General features: G+C 45.4%; 1 pseudogene; it reads right to left on the bottom strand.

Annotated features, from left to right (window-relative positions):
* Positions 1 to 7,908: 7,908 nt before the first annotated feature.
* On the bottom strand, positions 7,909 to 11,036 carry LOC107120818 (annotated as a pseudogene).
* Between the last annotated feature and the right edge of the window lie 2,260 nt (positions 11,037 to 13,296).

Consider the following 13,296-nt stretch of genomic DNA (forward strand, 5'->3'; position numbering starts at 1 on the left):
TGAAAGGAAAAGTTAAAAGGGTCAAAACCATTGGGGAAGCTTGGATGCTATTTAAAACTACAATCCTAGAAGCTCAGATAAAATATATACCACTGGTTAGGAAAGGCACAAATAGGTATAGAAAAAGGCCTGCATGGTTAACAAACAAAGTGATGGAAGCTGTAAAAGGTAAGAAGGATTCCTTTAAGCAGTGGAAAGCTAGTGTCAGTGAGGTTGATAAAAGGGAACACAGGCTGTGGCAAATAAAATGCAAGTCTGTAATCAGGCAGACAAAAAGGGAATATGAGGAGCATATCGCAAAAAGCATAAAGCATAATGTATTCTTCAAATACATTAGAAGCAGGAAACCAGCCAGGGAGGCAGTGGGGGCCTTGGATGGCGAAGGGGTAAAAGAATTACTGAAGGATGATAGGGAAATGGCTCAGAAGCTTGAATGCTTTTTTTTTTTCCTCTGTCTTCACTGTGGAAGATGAGAAGTGCTTGCCCACTCCAGAACTACTGATTTTGGGAGGGGCGTTGAAAGACCTGAGTCAGAGGAAGTCCTACGACTGATAGACAACTTAAAAACTGATAAATCACCACACATGGATGCAGCCCCGTAGCTAAGGATTTTGGGGAAAGGAGGCCTCAGGGGGGCCCCACCAGCCAATTAAATCAAAATTAATTAAATTAACTTTGATTTAATTGGTGGGACTCCTAAGGCAGCCCTGCAAACTCCCCTCCCAAAACCCCAGGGCAAGGGGGGTAATGCCCAGCTGTTGCAGCTTCCCTTCCCCCCCTGCAAGGGCAGGCCTTCCCTGCAGAGCATCTGGCTCCCTCCCTCCCTGAGGAGTCCCAGTTCCTCTTCCCACGGCACTGCACCAGGGGCAGCCTGACCTCCACCCTTGGCTCTCTCCCGGGCCAGGAGAGGAGTGGCCACAGAGGTGCTGAATGTGGGCTCATTGGCACACTGGAGCACAGCTGGGTGCACCTGGCCAGGGACTGAGGAGGCAGCCGCCTGGCTCCTTGCCTTGCCTGGCTGGGCTTACCTACTGCTGGCAGACGGTGAAGCAAGCGTCTGGTGGAAACCCGAGATGGAGGCTTCTGCCCATGCCATTCACACTTGCTGCCTGGCTGGGCCTCTCTCTTGGTCCAGCCTTGCCACCACTGCTGCTTGTGCCACCGTTGTCCTCCTTGCCAACAGACTGACAGGCAATTGGGGTGAGGTGGCTTGGGGGGAAGGGGAGCTATGACTTACGGAAGGGCCCATAAAAATTGCTAGGGGACCATGCCCCTTGGGCCTCGCAGTAGCTATGGGCCTGCCTGGATGGCGTACATCCATGAGTTCTGAAAGAACTCAGATGTGAACTTGTGGATCTCCTGAAAGAAATATGTAATCTTTCATTAAAATCTGCCTCCATTCCTGTTCAGGGTGGTGGCGAGAACCAAGGAGAATTGTGAGGCACTCCAAAAGGATTTGTTGAGGATGAGTGAGTGGGCATCAGCATGGCAAATGGGGTTCAATGTGGCCAAGTGTAAAGTGATGCACATTGAGGCCAAAAATCCTAACTATAAATAAACATTGATGGGATCTGAACTGGCGGAGACTGACCAAGAGAGAGATCTTGGAGTCATAGTAGATAACTCACTGAAAATGTCAAGACAGTGTGCAACTGCAATAAAAAAGGCCAATGCTATGCTGGTGATTATTGGGAAGGGAATTGAAAACAAATCAGCCAGTATCATAATGCCCCTGTATAAATCGGAGGTGTGACCTCATTTGGAATACTGTGTGCAGTTCTGGTCACCACACCTCAGAAAGGATATCATAACATTAGAAAAACTGCAGAATGTCAAGAAGGTTGGAACTAGAATGACAAGAAGGTTGGAACACTTTCCCAATGAAGAAAGGTTAAAGTGGTTGGGGCTCTTTAGCTTGGAGAAACGACGACTGAGGGTGACATGATAGAGGTTTACAAGATTATGCATGGGATAGAGCAGGTATAGAAAGAAGTACTTTTCTCCCTTTCTCACAATACAAGAACTCATGGGTACTCAATGAAATTGCTGAGCAGTCAGGTTAGAAAGGGTAAAAGGAAGTATTTCTTCACCCAAAGAGTGATTAACACATGGAATTCACTGCCACAGGAGGTGGCGGCAGCGGCTACAAGCATGGACGGCTTCAAGAGGGAATTAGATAAGCACATGGAGCAGAGGTCCACCAGTGGCTGTTAGCCACAAGGTATAGACAGGAACTCTCGGTCTGGGGCAAGTGATGCTCTGCATTCTTGGTGCTTGGGGGGGCAATAGTGGGAGGGCTTCTAGTGTCCTGGCCCCACTGGTGGACCTCCTGATGGCACCTGGTATTTTTGGCCACTGTGTGGTGGAGTGTTGGACTGGATGGGCCATTGGCCTGATCCAACATTGACTTCTCTTATGTTTTATGAAGCCTCAAGTCACAATAAAAAAAATGATGACACATGGTGCACATAAAAACAAGTTGCAGAATTTATCAAATGTTGGAAATCAAGTGTCTAAATTTTAGTCACCCTTCGAGCTTGTGACCTAGGCCAAATAGTCCTCCTCCCCTCTCCCACATTGGCACTATGAACTGCTTCTAAAAGCATTCCCTCCCCCAAAGAGAAACCCTACATAGCTAAACCATAGCTAAATCATCATCGAAATAATAAAGCGTATTGTATAGAGAGAAGCTGTTTGTAGAACAGAGAAGGATACTAACTCTATTTTGATTGTCAAAGCAAATGACATCAGTAAGTTAAATTATAAACCCTACATCAAATACTGAATAGCCTTTCTAAGCAACTGTACTGTATTCATGTGTAATAATTCATAAAACTCTGACACATTTGTTTCAGACAATGTTATTTTAGTGAGCTCTTGAAGTTAACAAAGAACACACAGGTTGCTACATCAAATGACAATTCCACTTCAAATTCTCCCCCCTCCCGATGTTCAGTTTACATTGTGTCCTAATGTAATTATGCCATTCCTTGGCCCTGATCCAGATTGCTAGTTTCTGCTACCGGTGGTTCTGATCTCAGTCAGTCACATATAGTCTCACTACCTTTGGTCTTAGAGGTCCCTATAAAAACAAAACAGACACCTCCAGGGATTTTATTTATAACATGACCATCAATCCCAGGATGAGGGTCAGGATTAGACACTGTGCCTGACCTTAGAGGTGGTTACTTGCTTCCAACTTGACTCAACCTCTGATTCACAATTTGAGCATAAGAGCAAATTCAGAGGTTATTTCTTTGAAGGAGCCATTTTTGTTAAAATTCTTGTTGATTCACTTAGATAAGCCCATAGAACAAAAAGGGGAGTTACTCATTTTAGTGTGGATGGAAAAAAAGGGCAGCAGACACTGAAGCAGCAGGAGTCACAAACCTCTCTTAAGCCACCCTAACCACAAATTAAGCTATGGGTTCTTTGTAAGAAGTTCAGGGCATCTGTACTTTATAAACAGGACCATAGCCTCTTCCACAGGAGCTGTCTTTAAGAGCGTTTCTCCACCACCACCCCCCAATTAAATGGAAAAGTGCTGACAAGTGTTGTCATGCAGAAATTAATTCTTTCAGCACAATTCTTCCCTGGCTTAGAGTGATTTATACAGTGTAAAATATTTGGCAAAAATCAAATCCATTTATCCTGTCTAAACAATGGAACAAAGACATTAAGTGAAACATTCCATTCAGCTCAGCCTCTGCGTTGCTTGCTTTAAAATCAACGTGTTCACAATTGTAACATCCCATTTTAGGTCCATTAAGCTGACATATAACAAGTTTTCTCAGACTTCGGAAGATATTGTCAATGAGAAGGTGGGGTCTGCTGCTCACTTTGGTCTCATTACAGATTAATTTCTATGCTGGGCTACAAAACTATACTTCTGTTTAAAAGTATAGACCATATTCAACCTAACAGTCTGATCGTATTGCAGAGATTAAAGTGAATGTGCTGGTAGGACCAACATCAGGCATCTGAAGGTCATTATATAGTTCTCTGAATGGCACAGGAAGTGAGCCAAAAACAAAAGGCATGCAATATCTTTTACTGGGACCAAGCAAAGGAATAAAAAAACAGTTTGCTAGCTTTCAAGTTCTCTAGAACTCTTCATCAGGTGGCATGCTTTAAAATAAAATGGTGTGGGTGTATTTTACGCCCTGATCTCAGGACTGCCAAGAGCTACTTTGGTTCCCCAGAAAAAAAGATTCCCCCCCATAGGACTCTGATCCAAACCGAATATCATAACAAAACAACTTGGCTTGCTATTATCATGAAACTATAGTAATACAAGAATGTGCCTTTCTGTCAATCCATCCACTGCAGCAGGCATAACTCATCAGACAATTAAGCAGACTCAAAATTGGGCACCAACGTCAGGATGATCATGGGAGTTCCAGGGTCAAAAATAAAAGGCCTGGGACTAGTATCCTGGCCCAGGGTATCTCAAGACACCCCCGGTGCTATTTGCAGTGGTGCTGTTTGTGGCAGGCATAGCTCATCAGCAAATAATGTTTGGAAAATGGCTACCGGACCTAGAATGATGATGGAAGTTGCACTGCCAAAAATGAAGGGAATTGGAACACTCTGAGACAGGTTATCTTCATGATAGGCAATATGTAATAAGAGAGCTTTTAAGCAACCTGTCATGTGTCTCTATTACACAGACCCCCAATCTACCATGGAAGGTTTCCAGGTGACATACTCACCCAGACCTACCTAACAGGGCTGTTGTGACGATAAAATGGAAGACAGAAAAACAATGCAGCATTGGGTCCCCATTAGAGAGAAAGACTGGATATGAAATTTGTTATACACCAGCACTTACTTGACTTTTTCAAGGAAGGGATGTAGTGGCAATTATAAAAACTCTCTTTTTTAAAAAGAAAACTGAGGTGTTTGAATGTATTCTTAACTCAGGCCTCTTGCCTCAGTTTAGAATTCTTTAATGGTTCTGTGAAGACAGCCTGGAGTCATATGTCTGCAACAGGGAAAACTAAAATAAAGGCCCATTAAACACGCACATCTTACTGCAAATTTTCAGAGCAGTAAGCCTTTAATTTTGACTTCGGATTCTGTGCCCATCTTACACACCATTCTTTTTCCTCAGGTGTATTTATTCTGCAGCTACAATAAAAAATGCACTTTTCTAAATTGGGGTGGAATGTCACTAGTGATGGGGGAGTGGCATCTAAATTTTTAAAAATGTAATTGCCCTATCATAGCTGTGCAGTAGCATCCAGTAAGTGCCTTCCATTTAAATCTTTGTGGTTCAGGTTTTGTGCATACATTTTAGTGTTAGTTCATTGAATGAAAGAGAAAAGAAAGGACACAGGCAAAGGGGGGGAAACTGATGCTGAAAATGACAAAACATTTTTTTTAAACTGACAAGCAGCTGCAAAGCCCTGTTTTCCATATTGCCAAACATTAGGAGATTCTCTGCTGTGTTATCAGCCACTGTGAAGAGTCACATGATCTCATAATATGGGGGAACATGTTGAGTGTACAGGATGCATGGTAGAGCCCACTAACACTGGCATTGCAAGCTGTGATCGTTGGCAACGTGTGTGTGTGTGTACATTTCTGTGCAAAGTCAGCTGCAACACCATCACACTTTGCACAAGGATGCAATTTGTATGAAGGAGGAGTCCTCTGGCAGAAGCTCTAGAGAGCTATTTTAATCTCATGCCACTAAATTGAAAAAAGGGGGGGTATTTTTGCCAATGCCCAAGCACAGCTGTATAGTAACACTAATTTCCTGCCCTTCCTTGCAAATTTGTGTGGTTTTCTCTTTGTGATTCTCTAAATTGATCTTGCACACTGGTTGTGATCTTGGCAGTTTTTTAGAGCCTGTCCTGTGCAGATTGCACTCTGTCCTCCAAATGGATTGATCCCAAGCGATTCTTAAGTTTGGGGGTTCACAGAAGGTCCATTTTAATTCTAGGCTTCCAGAGACTGCCAAAATGGTCCCCCCCCAACTTTATTCACTAGAGCATTAAAGGGAATTTTCCCCCCAAAGCTTTAGGCTTCCCATTCCAGTGTCTGTCTCTCTTTACATCTGATGTCCATTTCACTCGATGCTGATGATCCCCTCCCTTTATTTTGTTTGCTTGCAGCACTGAAATCCTTTTTTTTTTTGCACTGGGGATGCTGCTGTTTGCCTCCTCTCTAGTCCCCCTTTCAAGTCAATACCAGCAGGGAACTAAACTTTACACAGCTGCTCTTAAACTCTCCCCTGTTGTTTTAATATTTTTTATTCAGCAATTTGAGACAGTCTCATATTTTTAGACTCATGCCACTTGCCAAAAAAAAAAAATTACAGTGAAGGGGAAAATGGAGGTTGTACTTCAATGAAGGGGAGAGAATGGCGGAAGTTACAGAGTGGGTGGAATGACCTCAATGTGAGGGGAGTGACCTTTGAGGGGCAGCAAAAAGGTGGGGGTGAAATCCAAGGGAATCTGTACACTTTTAAAAATATAATCTATTTATTGGATTTTCAGATATAAGAGGGGAAAAAATAGAATATATATAATTACACACATCACAATATTTCCCTTAAATACATTAGTTTATACATTTCATCCACATCTCATTAATTATAATAATCCGAATTACCACACATATCAAGTTCATCTTACTCCATTAACAAGGTTTATAACATCTCATAATTCATTACATCCACCTTCTCACACCTAAACCTTTTCCCACACTAAACTATTTCCATGGAGCTATTCTATTCATTTAACTTTTTATTCCAGACCAGTATTCATTAACTTTTTATTCCAGACCAGTAATAAAAGATCCTTACTTTCCCCATGAAAATTATTCTTTATTGGCCTTCCTCATTCCACAACAGTGTAACCCCCATTCCATACTAATCACAGAAAGTGATCATACCAATTTAAATGTCACAAAGTTGTGAGGAAGCTTGATTGTTCTGCAGAACTCTCCTTCAGGCTGGATGTAAATAAAAGGCAGAGAAGAAGATGTTGCAGGTCTTGGTGAAATAACCCTCAACTACACTCTGGTAAGATGGTGTAGAGGTGATGTTAGGAAGAAAAAGATAAAATGGCTGTAATTGTTTTAAGCCTGCCGAGAAGCAAATAAAAAAAAACCAGGGAGATAAATATGTGGTGAAGCAATGAGCACATGTCCATTTCATCTGGCATGTTTGGTTTGCATGCCATTTGTGCACATGTTGTGCACTTTCATGGCCACATGAGATCATCATGCTAGTTCACAGTCCAGTTTAGTTTAAATCTGGCTGCTAGAGTTTCCAACTCTGGCTTTGGAAATTCCTGGAGAATTGGGATCTGGAGTCTGAGAAAGGTGGGGTTTGTGGAGGAGAGGGACCTCAGCAGGATATAATGCCATAAAGTACACCCTCCAAGCAACCATTTTGTCCAGCAGAACTGATCTCTGTTGTCTGGAAATTAGTTGTACTTCCAGGAGAACTCCAGGCCCTACCTAGAGTCCCATGCGTTGCCTCTGGTGCTCTCTTTATCACACACAACACTTACATTGTGGATTGTATTTCAAGAGCAAATGTGGTGTAGTGGTTGGAATGTTAAATTGGGACTAGGAAGACCTGGATCATATTAGGGCTGCCAACCTCCAGGTGGGGCCTGGAGACCACCCGCTATTACAATTGATCTCCAGACAATACAGATCAGTTCCCCTGGAGAAAATTGTTGGGGGGGGTGTGTGTGGACTCTATGGCATTGTACCCTGACGAGGCCCCTCTCTTCCCCAAACCCTGCCCTCCCCAGGTTCCACCCCCCAAATCTCCAGGTTGCCAGATCCACTGGTAGTGGTGGGGGTCCCCTGCCTCCAAGCTCCACTGCCCCACCACCAATCAGCTGGCCGGCGGGGGGACAATTTACCTGAAAAAAGAGTAAGGCCCAGTCACTGTTGCAGCAATGTGTCTACATTACTTCTGATATGACCTCGAAGTGACATCATCATGTTGCTGACATCAGGGCAGCTGTGCTGGCTCTGGCCTGTCGCCATGAACACAATATACTTTAGTTAGATGCAAAGTCGAAACCGAGCTGAGAAACAGTGCCAGGGGTCGAAATGCTGGGAGATCAATCAGAGTTCTCAGGAGCGATGAGCAGAGGTTGACAGCTGGAACAAGGTCCAAGATTGCACAGTTGTGTCCGCACCAAGGCAGGTGAGTGTAGCTGCTTATAACTGGATCCTCCCTTCCCTGAGAGGCTACATGCAAAGACTCACAGCCCCTCATGTTGCCTTTGCAATAGCTGAAGTCTGGCACTCTTCCTTCTTTCCTGCACATCCAGATGCTGGCATGCCCTGCATCTGGGACATTCAGGTGAGCTGGGGCGGGGGACTCTGGCCTCGAGGTGTCTCCAACTGGAGGTGCTGGCCCAGACTCTGGCCCAGACTCTTCCTCCGACTGCACCTCAGGCTCTTCACCTTGCTGCACCTCCTGTTCAGATGCTGGAGCCTCAACTTCCTCAGGTGCTGGTAAAGGTTCCGCTTCTGGGCTGACTCTGGAGGACACTGGGTTGCTCCGTGCCTCTTCTTTGTCTGAGGAATAGCCTCGGCTGAGCCAGGAACCATGACAGCACCACTCTGGTATTTGGGGAAAAACTCTATGGTAGAAGCCAAATTTACCACAAAATTTTTGCCTAAATACCAGAGCATCACCCAGTGTTGATGAGTGATGACATCACATTGGAAGTGACACATCACTGCAACGTTGGCTGGGCCTCCCTCCCGCTCCCATTAAGTCCCCCCCCATCATCCCTTGCCAGTTGCCAGGGTGGACCTGGCAACCCTTTTTCCAACCCAGAGCTGGCAACCCTGGCTCAGATTCCCTACTCAGCCATGGAAATTCCTCTGTGAACTTGGGCCAGTCATTCTCTGTCAGCCTTACCTATTATTCAGGCTTCCTGTGGGAATAACATGGAGGTGGGGAGAACCAGGTGTGCTACTCTATGCTTTTGGAGGAAAAGTGGGAAGAAAATGTAATTGTTCTCTTTTTAAATATAGGGAAAGCATTAATCACAATGAATTACCATAAGCCTTGGGTCAAAAAGAGTACTGCTGTAGGTTTTACACACCTGTTTTATGATGGCAGACCACCTGTAACACTTGTGCAAGTCAGTAGCGTGTCTGTGCAACTCAAGACTGAAAGCAAGTGCTGAAGGCACTTCAGGGCTGGCGACCTCTTCCTAAGCCTGGTAGTTTCCTGCAACTGCACTGTTATGTAGTGGGTAGCCGCATGAACAACCGACGACGGACGAGGTGATGGTGCATAGCACGCTTTATTTGGTACACAACAAGAAAGAGGACAAACGGCCGGCAGGCCAACTATATACAAACCTGGGGACACACCCCTGGTCACCATTGGTGGGTTTGAATCTCCCGCCATGGTTCCCATTGGTTCCCCAGTGTAGGGCTAGGATCCTAGTCCCCATTGTTGTCCAGGACTGAAGCTCAGGTGTGTGTGCTGACCTCAGGTGGCGGTCAGTGGACACAACATCCCTCCCCCCATAGTCCGAACCCTCCCCTATGAGACATAGTCTTTAAGGTACGCTGGGGGCCGTCGCACCCTCGCGGATCGTCTGGGGGCCGGAGCTGGGGCCTCCGGGGTTCGGACCTCCGGGGCAGAAGTCTGAGGTGGTGCTGGGACCTCTGCGGCTACTGATTCGGGCTCTGGGGACCCCGCATCCGCTGCCGGGGGCTGGTTATCCTGGTGTGAGTCCTCTGGTGCGGGCAGGGTTTGTTCTGGACCCTCGTTAGGACCCTCTTCTAGCTCTGCCCGCTGCTCCGGTACCTCTGCTGGCATGTGATCAGGCAGCATTCGCCGCCGGAGCTGGTCGATGTGCCGCCTGAGGCCCTGGCCGCACTCTGTGGACACCTCGTACATGACGGTGCCCGTTGGTCTGATGATGCGGCCCGCGAGCCACTTTGGGCCCCTGCCAAAGTTCTGGGCAAAGACGGGTTCCCCAGGGAAGAACCCTCGTGGCGCTTCCCTCTGCTCGGTGGGTTTCCGCTGGCCCGGAGCCCGATCAGGGTGTAGGCGGTCTAGTAGGATCGTTGGCCTCCGGCCCATCAGCAGTTCGGCAGGGCAGCGGCCGCTCACCGGGTTCGGTGTCGTCCGCTGTGCTAGGAGGAACTTGGCGATGCGGAATTCCCAATCCCCTTCCGATAGGCGGCTGAGGGCCTCCTTCGCGGTCCGGACCATGCGCTCCGCTTGGCCGTTGGTTGCCGGGTGGAAAGGCGCCGTCCTGATGTGCTGGATCAGGTTGCCTTTGAGGAATTGCTGGAACTCCTCGGAAGTAAACGCCGTCCCGTTGTCCGAGACGATGGTGTCCGGCAGGCCGTGGGTGGCGAAGATCTTCCGGAGGGCGCGGATGGTCGCTCTGGTAGACGTCGCGGAGACTGGGCTGATTTCCAACCACTTGGTGTAGGAATCCACCGTCACCAAAAACAATCGCCACCGCTTTGGCCAGCAGGGTCTTGCCGCAGCCCGGGGGGCCAAGCAAGAGGCCCCCTTTGGGCACTTTGGCTCCCAGCTGCAGGTAACGCTCCGGGCTCTTCAAGTAATCCACAAACTCCTTGACCTCCATCTTGGCCTCATGCATTCCCGCTACATCCTTGAAGCTGATTCCTTTCCCAGATTTGCCGTCCACCACCGTGAAGCGGGCCATTTTCAGCTGATTAAAGGCGCTGAAGCCCCCTTCCCTTCCGGCCATTCCAGCCAGGCGGAAGATGTACCAGAGGATGCCGACGCCCACCGCTGCCATCCCCAAGGCGTAGAGGGCGTTTCCAAAGAAGCCGGTGCGCTTGTAGGAGACGGGGATCCGGTCCTTCACACTGATGTTCAGCTCGTCCTCGGCGGCTCGCAACTTCTCTTCGAACTTGTCAATGTTGGCCACCTGCATTCGGTACATCAGGGCCAGCCTGGGCCGTCCAAACACCACTGCCCCGGTATGCAGGTAGATTTCCACAATGTCGCTCTCCGGGACCACCTGGATTCGCTGCACCTCCCCTTTCGCCAGCATCCTCGTCGCCACTGTTATGTAGTGGGTAGCCGCATGAACAACCGACGACGGACGAGGTGATGGTGCATAGCACGCTTTATTTGGTACACAACAAGAAAGAGGACAAACGGCCGGCAGGCCAACTATATACAAACCTGGGGACACACCCCTGGTCACCATTGGTGGGTTTGAATCTCCCGCCATGGTTCCCATTGGTTCATGGTTGCACATGTTCCATTTCTCCGAATGGTGAGAATTGACATGGGCTACCACTTATCCAGATTGGCTCCCTTTTGAGAAAAGGGAGCATTATAATGCATTGGGGAGGGGGTGAGGGTAGAAATAATAACTATGATCTGCAGGTCCCTTGCAAAGCCTTTTATAAATATTGCAAATAAATGACATGAAATGAACCCGATCATAACCACTTCTATCACTCCTCTCTTCCACATGCTATTGTGAACCAGTGAATTTCCCACTCCATTTCTTGCCCTACCCATGAAATTGGAAGATCTTAAAGATACAAGCAAGGTAAATCCAAATGGAAGAAATAACAAAAAGGGAGGGGGCATGGGTTAAAACATGAACATGACAATTGTGTACATTTCCAATGTTGTTTTTCTTATCCCCCAGAAGTCAATGAGGAACACTTGGACTACTCTCAGTCTGAGAGGCCGCATTCTCAGTAATTCACACAGAATCAGTTCTGAGAAACAAAACCATGAATGAAAGGCAGGAGGCCACAGAAGGGGGCCACTTCAGTTGGTGGTGAACCGGCTGGAATAAGGACAGGCTTCTGGCAGAATGTTGGTAAATAGAAAAAGAATATTACATATTATACAAAAATGCACCAATGCTACAAGGACTGCTCAGGTAATTTGCTCTCTAGAGGCTTTCTGGAATGATAAGGAAGAATGGGAGAAGTCTGGTGGGGTAGGGTGGGGCATAAATCATAAAATAAAAATAAAACAAACATTCAGACAGGGGAAAGCCGGAATGTTTCTCTTTCCCCCACACCATCTCTGTGGCACTCCCATTTGACTTTTGCTTTTCCCTTCCAGTTTTTTGTTCTTTGGTTTGGTTTAATATTAAATCTTTTGCAAGCAGATGAAAACTGACAATCAGGACTGATTTGTTTTATAGTGTTTTGAGAAAAGGGAGCATTATAATGCATTTGTGGTATTCGCTTTATTTACAAATAAAGCACGGGGCCTTCATCCCTACTCACTTTCTGCAGCTGGAGGGGGCCACCTCCTCCAATCCCTGATGGCTGCTTAACTAGATCCAATAATTGATTGGAAAGAAGATGGAAAAGACAGAGAAACGGTGTACAAGTGAAGCAATGAGTACAAAAATGATGATAGGTTAATGGCTTGTTTTGATAAAATTGAAGAATTAGATCACAAAAATATAATTTTAAAATTCTAGGTTTAAATGAAAAAGAGTAGGATATAGTTGAAATCTTGTAAAATTTATTTACTGGAATGCTGGGTTCAGATCAAGAGGACGTAATAATCAACAAAGCATATAGAATTAATTCAGAAAAAGCTTGACAGCATGAAGTCTTCAGGGATAGTATTGTAACATTTGAAAATGTCAGGACTAGAGGTAAGATATTATATATTACTAGGAATTATTGCCTAAAAATTGATGGTGATGAAATTTTCCCAGACCTCTCTTCATCTATCTTAGAAAAATGACAGAAGAGATTTGTTACAGATAGGTTGAGGAATAAAGGGATTATGTACATTTGGAGAGTAATCAGTAGTTTAGTTTTTAAGACCATAGAAAAATACGATAATATTAAAACAATAGAGGAGCATGTAAAGTTAATTCTTTTTTAAAAAATTAAGAATGTTAGCACTTGCCAGCCCTTTAAATATGGAATCTTTAAAATATTTTCAATTAATGTTAATGGATTAAATGAAAAGAAGAAAAGATTTTTTTTCATAAACTGTTGAAAGAAAAAGCTGACATAATTCTACTGCAAGGAATTTGCATTGGAATAGGATAATCATCTGATTGAAAAAAAGACTGGGGGATCTTTTTAATAGCATCATCAGATACCAAAATGAAAGGTGTGGCAGTATACATTAAGAATGTAGACTATAAGTTATTTGATTTGCTATCTGATAAAAGTGGCAGATATATTTTATTAAAAGTTAATAATGTATATATATCCAGTGTTTATGCCCCAAATGTGAAAAAAACAATGTTTTCCCTAATTGTCCAAAACTCGGATACAGTCTGCTGAAGGTGAGGTTTTATTTGGATGTGATAC

Source organism: Gekko japonicus, unplaced genomic scaffold (genome assembly GCF_001447785.1).
Source record: "Gekko japonicus isolate JY-2015 unplaced genomic scaffold, Gekko_japonicus_V1.1 scaffold4187, whole genome shotgun sequence".
NCBI classification, from domain to species: domain Eukaryota; kingdom Metazoa; phylum Chordata; class Lepidosauria; order Squamata; family Gekkonidae; genus Gekko; species Gekko japonicus.